Source organism: Silene latifolia, chromosome 3 (assembly GCF_048544455.1).
Source record: "Silene latifolia isolate original U9 population chromosome 3, ASM4854445v1, whole genome shotgun sequence".
Taxonomy (NCBI): Eukaryota; Viridiplantae; Streptophyta; class Magnoliopsida; order Caryophyllales; family Caryophyllaceae; genus Silene; species Silene latifolia.
Window position 1 is genome coordinate 101781811 of NC_133528.1, and position 11031 is coordinate 101792841.

General features: G+C 31.6%; 1 long non-coding RNA gene across 1 annotated transcript; it reads right to left on the bottom strand.

Annotated features, from left to right (window-relative positions):
* Positions 1 to 1356: 1356 nt before the first annotated feature.
* LOC141647803 (uncharacterized) lies at positions 1357 to 4605 on the bottom strand. The gene is made up of 2 exons (XR_012545847.1): positions 4184 to 4605; positions 1357 to 1547 (listed from the first exon to the last, which is right to left on the bottom strand). It is a non-coding gene; the product is annotated as an uncharacterized LOC141647803 (long non-coding RNA).
* Between the last annotated feature and the right edge of the window lie 6426 nt (positions 4606 to 11031).

Below are 11031 nucleotides of genomic sequence, written 5' to 3' on the forward strand. Positions count from 1 at the left end.
ATTAAAGTTTAAAATTTTAGCATTAAAGTTTCACTCGTAAAATATTAAATTTATATTTATAAAATAATAAAATTAAATAAATTCAAATTTTATATTAGAAATTGGAAAAAAAAATAAAGTTTTAATTTTTAGCATTAAAGTTTCACTCGTAAAACATTAAAGTTATATTTAAAAATCAGTAAAATTAAATAAATTCAAATTTTTATATTAAAAATTATCTAAAAAAATTAAAGTTTCAATTTTTAGCATTAAAGTTTCACTCGTAAAATAATAAAGTTATACTCAAAAATGGATTTTATATATTTAAAATAAAATTTTATAACATAAATCTAAATTTTTATTTATAAAATGACCCTAAATATTAAAGTTATAATTGTAAAGAATTAAAGTTTCACTCATAAATTAAAATTTCATTTATAAAACATTAAAGTTTTCATCTTAAAATTTTAAAATCTTATCCATCAATCTTAGAAGATCAATGGCTAGGATTAGGACTTAGTGGACTCACCATTTTAGGTGGACTCATTTGAACTTGACTCTCTCTCTCTCTCTCTCTCTCTCTCTCCCTCTCTCTCTCTCTCTCTCTCTCTCTCTATATATATATATATATATATATATATATATATATATATATATATATATATATATATATATATATATATATATATATATATATATATATATATATATATATACTAGTTTAGAACCCGTGCAAAGTTGCACGGATATGTTTAGGAGAATTTTAAAAGAAAAAATAGTTAATACATGACTATAGTATAGGTATATAACATATTATATATATAAATTATCTTAGAATTTTGAACAATAGGTTTGTAATTTGCCCAACTCCAAACTAATCACTCTGTCCAAACTAAGGAGTACATAGTAATTCACTAATTCACCAACTATGGATAACTTCTAACAGAAAGTTGTATAATAAATAAATTAAGTGAGAAATATTTAAGTCACGTTGATGAAAAACACTTGGGTCACATACTCATATTGATGAGAAATGGGAAATAACAATTCCATTTTGTGTTTACTGAATTTAGAGTCTCATAATTTCTCCCCTCCATGGCGGTTTCACTGTCCTCTCCTCCCTTAAAAGTTTTTCAAAAATTATCATCCCGTTAGTAAGTATTAACCGTTTTACAATATAAATCACTCATGCTTGCCATTTCATTAGCTTTTCTTGAGATGGAGAAGGTATAACACTAAGGCAAAATCCAAACCTGGTTAAACTTCCCACATAATTGAATAATTTTATAAAAATCGAATTTACCAATTCCGAAGGCATATCGATCCTTGTTGTTTCCGGATATAAATTAAACGTTGTAACGAAATATGAAGTGCACATGAGATAAATTGATTGAAATTTGAAGACTCAAAGTTATAAATAGTGCAAAATGACACTCTCGATTTACTGGATATTATCCATAATCCAGACTCGAGAAAAATCTATTTAGTAGCAATCTTGCTCACGTAGGGTACTATTCTCGTGTTTCATAATCTTGTGACATTCTCCGCATAAACTCGTCTTATAAAATCTGCACACAAAAGTGAGAAGGCCATTATTTTCCATTTAATAAAGATAATTCGATTACTACTCATACTCGACATAAGCATTTAATCACCCGTCGACAAACTAAAATCTTCATACAGGAATACAAATAGTCCCTTCTGCCATAGTGCCATTCCCCATCCCTTCTTTGCACTTCTGTTCCATCTTTGAATAGTCCCTTCAGGTGCCTTGATTTTGTTGTCTAGGTCTTTTTGTTCTTATAATCGGTGTCAAACTTTGTTTTTCTTATAATCCAACTATTTTTTTTCAAAGTAAACTTAACCACTGGAAAAAAAAAAGATTGGAAATAACGCACTTTTAAACTTTAAAGCCAAATTGCATATAACATGGAGAGATTACTCTACGAATGAATCGACAATGGGTGAAACAGATCAAAGTTGTGTATAAAAAGGTTTAAATAAGATTTGTAGTAAGTTGGATTTTGTTTAGGCCATATTGCTAACAATTCCCGCACCCTCTAATACACTCCAATCAAATGACTTTGTCAGTCCTCCTTTTTCTCCTAATCCTCAATCCAAGTAAAAGGTAAATGATTTTTCAAATGAAGATAGTATTGAGAGCAGAAAACCAAATCTTGATTAATTGGAAAAATCAACAGCTAAAACTCAATGAAACATACTCTGTAATACATTTAGTGGAACTAAATAGTAGTAGTAAGAATTACTATATTAGAGCTAAATGGAAAGTGGGTCGGTTTGTGTACATTCCAGATTGCACTTAGTTACATTCGACTCAATTTTTGCTATAGGACTATTGACAACCATTTTTATCGGTCTTACCAGACCGTAAGAGATGTGACTTTTGTAGTGATAGTGGCAACTGGCAACTTGACAACCAAAAGAGTTAGCTAAATACATATTTAATGACCCATGGTTAAAAGATTTTGTTAAGAAAATCATTATGAAGATCACCAAAATTTTGGTATTGACCATGCTAAATTGCATAGTTTTTTCAAATGTATCAATTGTTTAAAAAAAGGAAAAATTACAAATAACCACCACGTATTTGCGTATTTTTACAAATAACCACCATGTATTTGCATTTTTACAAATAACCCCCAAACTTTCATCTAAACTCCCCAATCACCACCGTATAATTTCCCCGACACTTGTTTTTCTTATTTCCCGACTCATTAAGTAACGTTTTGCATAAAGTGCCCATAATACCCTTCCCTCTATTACTCCCAAAAATACCAATGTCCTTTCTAAAAATCATCAACAATACTTCCAACTTTATGAAACCCTAAATCCCCAAATTATTAATCCCTAATTAATTCACAATCATAATGTTGAAGCTTGCAATAACTGAATTAGATTATCGTATGCTTTCATCTAGACGATTCCTAAGAAGCATAAAGTAACCCAAAATAGCACAAAGAGCAGCCACAAAATTCCCTTCTTTAATCAAGATCTTGACCAAAATCCCATAAATCTCAGCTGTTAATTTAATAATCTTATCACAATTTCTTACCTTCAACAACAAGATCCCTTCTACTTTTACCAAAGAAAGCTAAGAGTACCAAAATGGTAATCCATGTTACAACCATAGCTGACATCGCAACCGCAAACGCAGCCGCCATCGACATCACTCTGAATACCAATCCCAGCATCGCCGCTGCGTATACGACCATAGCCGGCGATGTAACTCAGGATACACTTGTCTTGCCATGTTAGGGTTGTTTGTGAATTAATAAGGGATCAACAATTTGATTTAGGATTTCATAAGTTTGGGAGTATTGTAGTATTGTTGATGATTTTTACAAAGGACATTGATATGTTTGGGAGTAATTGAGGGAGGGTATTATGGGCATTTTATGTAAAACGTTACTTAATGAGTCGGGAAATAAGAAAAATAAGTGTCTGGGCAATTATACGGTGGTGATTGGGGAGTTTAGATGAAAGTTTGGGGGTTATTTGTAAAAATGCAAATACATGGTGGTTATTTGTAAAAATACGCAAATACATGGTGGTTATTTGTAATTTTTCCTTAAAAAAATTTAAGTTTTGCATTCTACTCCATAACACTTTCCTTTTGCACTGGCATACAGTATTGAGAAATGAGAATTGATAACACTAAAACAAAAGAATAAATACCGGTTTATGGTTAAGCCCAAGAATTATCAAAAGCAAAGAGAAAATGACCATAGAAAACCCATGAAAACCAATACAACCATTGCCATCGATATCGGCTTCCTTGATAATCCCATAAGTGAGTTCAGTTCATCAGCAGTCAAAGCATGACCAAGCTTAGCCATAGAATGTGCGAGTTCGGGGTGAATCATGGAGTGATGTAAAATTTGGGTGAATAGATATGTATCCCTATAATGCCTCAAACTAAAAAGCTCATAATATGACTCATCTGGCCACTTATCCTTTGTCTTCAATATTCTTTTACGGTAAAATTTCTTGATTACTTGAAGCAAACTTCCGATTCCGCAGTATCATATTTATGCATATGAGTGTCGATGGTGAAATTTCAATTATTTTTTTATAACTATCAAAAGGATATAGTAATCTACTTCAACTACCCGTACATGAAAGGATGCATACAAAATACTCTGTACTTAAAACAATGTTTGGATAAAGCGAGAAGTATTATTACCAAGAGGAGGATAAATTTGGTTTCAAACCCCCGTTCGAACAGGAGGAACCGATCGCTGGAATCGAGATATCATTCAAAGAGGGGCCTAACAGAAAGAAAGGAGAAGTCTTCTTCGCAAACGATATGTCACCAGTTGAGATATTTCATAAGATCGGAGAAGACCGTCAGCCAATCATGAGATTGAATGTTTTTGAAAGGCAGGTGATGGGAAAAAATTGTTTGATCGTTTTTATGTGAATCTTCAATGGCTAGCAAATATAAAATGGCAGCAGAAGATCGATTTTCACCATGAAAATGAATTTTGCCATGAAAAGAGAATGAAAAATGGAGTTGATGAGAGCAATTTGACAGGAAGGGTTAGACGGCTAAGTAAAAGATAAAACTACTCTGTGAATAATTTTAGGGTTACACATTTTTTTGGGCGGGAAAATAATTAATGAGAGAATGACACATGGCTAGGATGACGTGTCCTGGTTTCTGTTTTATAATTTTATATAGATATAGATATAGATATAGATAGATATATATATATATATATATAGCAAAGTTCTCCTAAGTCCTTTATATCTTTTGAGTCCATAAGTCCCTCCCACAACCCTTGGATCATGCATGGTGGAAGGTTGAGATTGAAAGCAAGAAACACACTTAACACTAATTAATTTACTTCTCTCTCTAGTTTTAGTAATACATTCACTAATTCATTATCATACACAATTAACACCACCTTTTGTCTTATACTTCAAAGTTTGTGAAAATTTTGTTAACATTTTTCCTGGTTCGGTTTTTTCATTTATTTTTTTTCGAGACAAATTTCGACATTTTAGGATTTTACGAGTGTAATTCTAACAACAAAAAGTGTAATTTTAAGGAATATTTGCGAGAATTTTGCGTTTTACAAGTTTAACTTCAATCTTTTCCGAGTGATTTTGACGAATAATATTTTGAATTTTTGTAATTTTATCACAAGTTATTGTAATTTTAGCATTTTACGAGTGTTACTTTAACAACAAAAAGTGTTATTTTAGTCCATGTAAGTGTAATTTCAGTCCAATGAAATTGTTATTTTAGTCCAAGAGAATGTTATTTTAGTCCAGAAAAGTGTAATTTTAGTCAAGAAAAGTATAATTTCAGTCCACTGAGAATATAATTTTAGTCCATTGAGAGTGTAACATTAGTCCATAAGTCCAATGAGAATATGACAAAGTCCATTGAGAGTGTAACATTAGTCCAATAGAAGTAAGTGTAATTCTACCAGAAAAAGTGTAATTCTACCAGAAAAAAGAGTTATTCTAGCAGAAAAAAGTATAATTTTAACAGAAAAAAAGTGTAATTCTAGCAGAAAAAAGTGTAATTCCAAGGATAAAAAGTGTAATTTTAACGGAAAAAAGTGTAATTTTAGCAGAAGAAGTGTAATTCTAAGAGAAAAAAGTGTAATTTTAAAGGAAAAAAGTGTAATTTTAGCAGAAGAAGTGTAATTCTAACAGAAAAAAGTGTAATTTTAACGGAAAAAAGTGTAATTTTAACACGAAAAAAATGTAATTTTAACAGAGAAAAATGTAATTCTAATAGAAAAAAGTGTAATTTTAATGGAGAAAAGTGTAACTTTAATAATAGAATTTTAATGGATAAAAGTGTAATTTTAATGGATAAAAGTGTAATTTTAATGCAGAAAAGTGTAATTCTAATGGATAAAAGTGTAATTTTAATGGAGAAAATGTAACTTTAATAGAAAAAATAAAGGAAAAAGTATAATTTTAATATAGAAAAGTGTAATTTTAATAGATCTCAGATCAACCACTATTCTCACAAAGTAAATCTGAAAAAAACATAAGATAACAACATAATTTTAAATACCAAATCTGAAAAAAAAAACCAACAATAACTCCGACTATTTTTTAACCAAAAAAAAAGAGATAACAAGACGATTTAAAAAAAAAAAAAAAAAACGGAACTAGATCTGAATCACAAAAACACCCACAACAACCACAACCCATATATATAAAAAAAAAAGACAAAAGTACAAAATAATTAAAGAAAAAACCCAAAACACCACAAAATAAATTTGAATTTTTTTAAAACACTCCACAAAAACCATTAACCTTCGGATCTTTAATAAAAAAAAAAAAAAAAAGAACAACATATAAAACGAGAAATGAAAAAAAAACTGAAAATTTAAACGAGAAAGAGAGATAGATGAAGAACCATGAACACAAAAAAATAAAAACAAACAAAAATAGAAAAAAAAATAAAAATGAAAAATAAAGTGTGAACAAAACACACACAACTTTACTGAAAATGTAGATCTGACCATGAGAAAGAAAGGAAAAAAATTTTGAAAATATAAAACGAGAAATGGAAATGGAGGAAGAAAATGTGTTAATTATTTTTGCCACTACCACCATACAACAACTGTCACGGATACACACAACCACCAACCGCCCCTCTTCACCACCACGCACCATCCTTCAGATCTGGTGGTGTCGGATGGAGGGAGGTTCGGAGGTTCGGAAGTGTTGCGGGTTGTGCAGGGGTTGTTGTTGTCGGGTTGTGTGTTGTCGGGTTGTGGAGCGTGTTGTTGTTGTCGGGTTGTGCAGGGTGGTTGTGCGGGGGTGGGTGACGGGTTGTGCAGGGTGGTTGTGCGGGTGACGGGTTGTTGCGGGTTGTGCAGGGTGGTTGTGCGGGGGTGGGTGACGGGTTAGGGTGGTTTTATTTTTCCTAGGGTGGGTGACGGGTTAGGGTGTTGGCAGTTGTGGGTGGTAGACTGGTAGGCCGTGGTGAGAGGAGAGGATTTATTTGGGTGAATTTTTTGAGTTTTTTGATTTATTTGGTTTTTGTTAGGTTTTGATTTATTTGGTTTTTGGTAGGTTTTGATTTATTTGGGTTTAGAGAGATGAGAGTATTGAAATTGTGTGAGATGAGAGAGAAATGGTGAGTGGAAAAGTGTATATATGTTAGATTAGTGGTTAATTAGGATATGTTGTTAATTAATTAGTATAGTAGAGAGAGTGTGGTAAATTAGCTCATTAATCTCCTTTTTTTGTGTTTCAATCACAGCCCTCCATCTCCCTCATCCAATGGCTCTAAAGAGAACTTATGGACTCACATGTAAGACATGGACTTACTTGATCCTAATACTATATATATATATATATATATATATATATATATATATATATATATATATATATATAGAGAGAGAGAGAGAGAGAGAGAGAGAGAGAGAGAGAGGTTCAGGTAAGTCCTTCATTTTGGTTGAGTCCCTAAGTCCTATTCTCAGCCACACATTGTCTGTGTGTAACTCTACTGCATTATGAGTGTAACTTTATTCATTTAATGACTTTTTAATGTAACCTTAACTTTTATAGTGTAACTTCAACCTTTTCAAGCCTTTTTTTTCAAAAATTTTAATTTATGGTATAAAAATGTAATTTTAAATAAATAAATTTGAATTTATGTAATTTTAGGAGTGTAACTTCACTGCCTTATAAGTGTAACTTTAGTCATTTTAATTGTAACTTTAGTCCTATGATGGTTTCTATGCATAAATTTGAATTTATATACTTTTACGAGTGTAACTTTACCCCTTTTAAGTGTAACTGTAGTCGTTGAAGTCGTAACTTTAGTTATATATTAGTTTGTATGTAAAAATTTAAATTAATATACATTAATTTTGTAATTTTAGTCCTTTCAGGTGTAACTTTTGTTTTTCAAGATTGTAACTTTAGTTTGGAGGTGAAAAGTTTAGTCAATAGAGATGTAATTTTATTGTCCTACAAGTGTAACTCTAGTCCTTGAATTTGTAACTTTAGTCCCCAGAATTGAAATTTTATACTAATAAAACTTACTTTTATCAACCACGTCCTACCCCAACCACGACTGCACCACCACCACGGTCCCACCACTAGTAAAAAAAAAAACACGGCAACCAATATTAACCACTTATTATCTCAGATCTGAATTTTTTTTTTTAAAAAAAAAAAAAGATGGAGAGGAAGGCAACAGACCCACCGCGCACCACCAGCCGTATCTCCCACATACCGCAACAACCAACCCCAACTCTTAATTTTCTCAGATCCGATTTTACAAAAAAAAAAGAAAGGGAGGCGGCGGCAGACCTACCGACTGCATTTCCCACATCCACCACCACCACCAAAATGCAACAACCAACAATAACACCAAACTCTTAGATCTAGAAAAAAAAAATGAGAAAAGAGAAGGGGACAGAGGCGGCAGAGGAGGAAGGTGTGGCGTGGTGCGGCACAGGAAATGAGGTGGAGGAAAGGAGGTGCGGCAGAGGTGCGGCAGGGGCGACAAAAGGAGAAGAGGTGGTGGTGGTTGTTGATTTAGGGTTTGTTTAGAGAGAGAAGAGGAAGAGAGAAATTAGGTTTGGTGTGTTGTGAGAGCAGTGAAATGAGAAAAAATGAGAGGAATTAGGGTTTATATTCAATTCATTCTCAGCCACATATTTTAATCTAATCTCAACCCTTCATTCCTTCATTTTGATCTAATCTCAGCCCTTCCTTTTTTCCATCCAAAGGCTTAGATTAGGACTTATGGACTCAACCAAAAAAGGTGGACTATATATATATATATATATATATATATATATATATATATATATATATATATATATATATATAGAGAGAGAGAGAGAGAGAGAGAGAGAGAGAGAGAGAGAGAGAGGCAAGATCCGGTGAGTTTGCCACTTTTCGTGAGTTACCCCCGCATATATATACAATTGATCAAACAAAAATAATTGCTCACACAAACAAATCATCGCACTCCGTCTCTACTTTTCGCTCCTTTCTTTCTCTTTACAAACATAAAACATCAACAAATTGAATCAAAATCTTCCAGATCATCAACAATTTCATCAATTCTTCCCGAATTTTTTTTGTGATTCCAATCGATTACACCAAATTTATTCACAATTTCAATTATTTTAATTAAAACGATCATATTTTTCTTCAATTAATGATGCAATTTCGGAAAACCCTAAAGTATCAAATCAAAACGAAGGTATGAATATCTTACGATTTTGTAGCTAATAATCGAATAACTTCAGTGATTTTCGTAGCTATTGGAATCAAAAAACAAATACTAATCCGATTTTTTATATTTTTTTCCGTGATTTTCAGTAAAAACAAGATGAGAATAACAAATACTCATCATATTTATGTCTTTTTACTTTTTCATGATTAATAACATTAGTAAAGAACAAATTCAACAGAAAATTTGCTGATTACAACAAATTCTGATAAGATTTCATTATTTTGGTAATTTGCAAGTGGAATGACGTTGAACACGGGTAATTCATGCTACATGGAATAATTGATGTCGTGTAATAGAATAACTGATGTTGTACGATAGAATAATTACGTTATTATAATAAAATAACTTGTTTACTGAGAATAATGTTCTCTGGTATGTATAGTTATTTTAATGTAGAAATTCAGTTATTGTAATAAAGATACGTAGTTATTTTTTAGTTAACTCAGTTGTTTACTGAGAATAATATATTCTCTGGTATTGATAGTTATTCTAATGTAGAAACTCAGTTATTGTGATGAATAACTCATGTTATTGTATTGAGCTTCAACTCAAATATATATAGTCCACTTTCTACCTTTTGTTTCTTTTCATCTTGTTTAATTGAATAACTGGCCATTTCCAATAGAATAACTGATTTTTCTTCAATGAAATGATTGAACTTTACAATAAATCTAGGAGGTAAATTTGTGAAATCAGTAGCTTATTGTTATATTATCTTCAAACTTGGACTTAATGTTCGTCATCTGTTTGTTAAGATTTCGTTTACCTGCTTCTGTGAAACCTAGAACTTATTTTGTGAATCTATGAGGTAATTTGTGAAACCAGTAGCTTATTGTTATATTATCTTCAAACTTAATCTGACTTCTGCTGTTGTTGCTTCATTTTTAATTTTAGCAGTTTTGCCTCTATTTTGCCAGTTTTTGCCTGCTTGACTACGGTATTTTGTGATTAGCTTGTCATTCTTTGGCTGCGTGTTGCATTTTCAGAGGTTTGCATAAATTACACTTGCTACTTTGTCTTCTTAAATGTGTTGTTGCTTGGGTGTTCATTGAATAAGGTCTGAGATTACAAAGAAGCAGAGAAACAAATTAAGACGAATAGAGCAAAATAGATGACTTTAACCACTTATAATGACCAAGTTTCACAAAACAAGCCCTTAGATTCACTGAATAAGGTCTGAGATTCACAAAACAAGGTCTGTGAATTCACCAAATAAATTACTTATTATTTTTGTTTTTTATGCAGGTTTTAATCGTTTACTTTGCATAATCAAGCACCGTCGGAACGCCTAACATCAATTGAAAAGCAATTTCCCTGCTTCTTCGTACGGTTTTCCCTCTTTCTTACCAATTATCACTTAAATTCAGTTAATTGACCATAGCTTATTATTATAATGTAATGTTCTTTAACCACTTATAATGACCAAGTTTCACAAAACAAGCCCTTAGATTCACTGAATAAGGTCTGAGATTCACAAAACAAGGTCTGTGAATTCACCAAATAAAGGTATGAGCAAAATAGATGATTTTAACCACTTATAATGACCAAGTTTCACAAAACAAGCCCTTACATTCACTGAATAAGGTCTGCGATTCACAAAACAAGGTCTGTGAATTCACCAAATAAATGTATGAGCAAAATAGATGATTTTAACCACTTATAATGACCAAGTTTCACAAAACAAGCCCTTAGATTCACTGAACAAGGTCTGAGATTCACAAAACAAGGTCTGAGAATCTAAACCTTTTTATTTTCCCTGCTTTTGTGATTCCTAGATCTAATTTTGTGACCCTCCT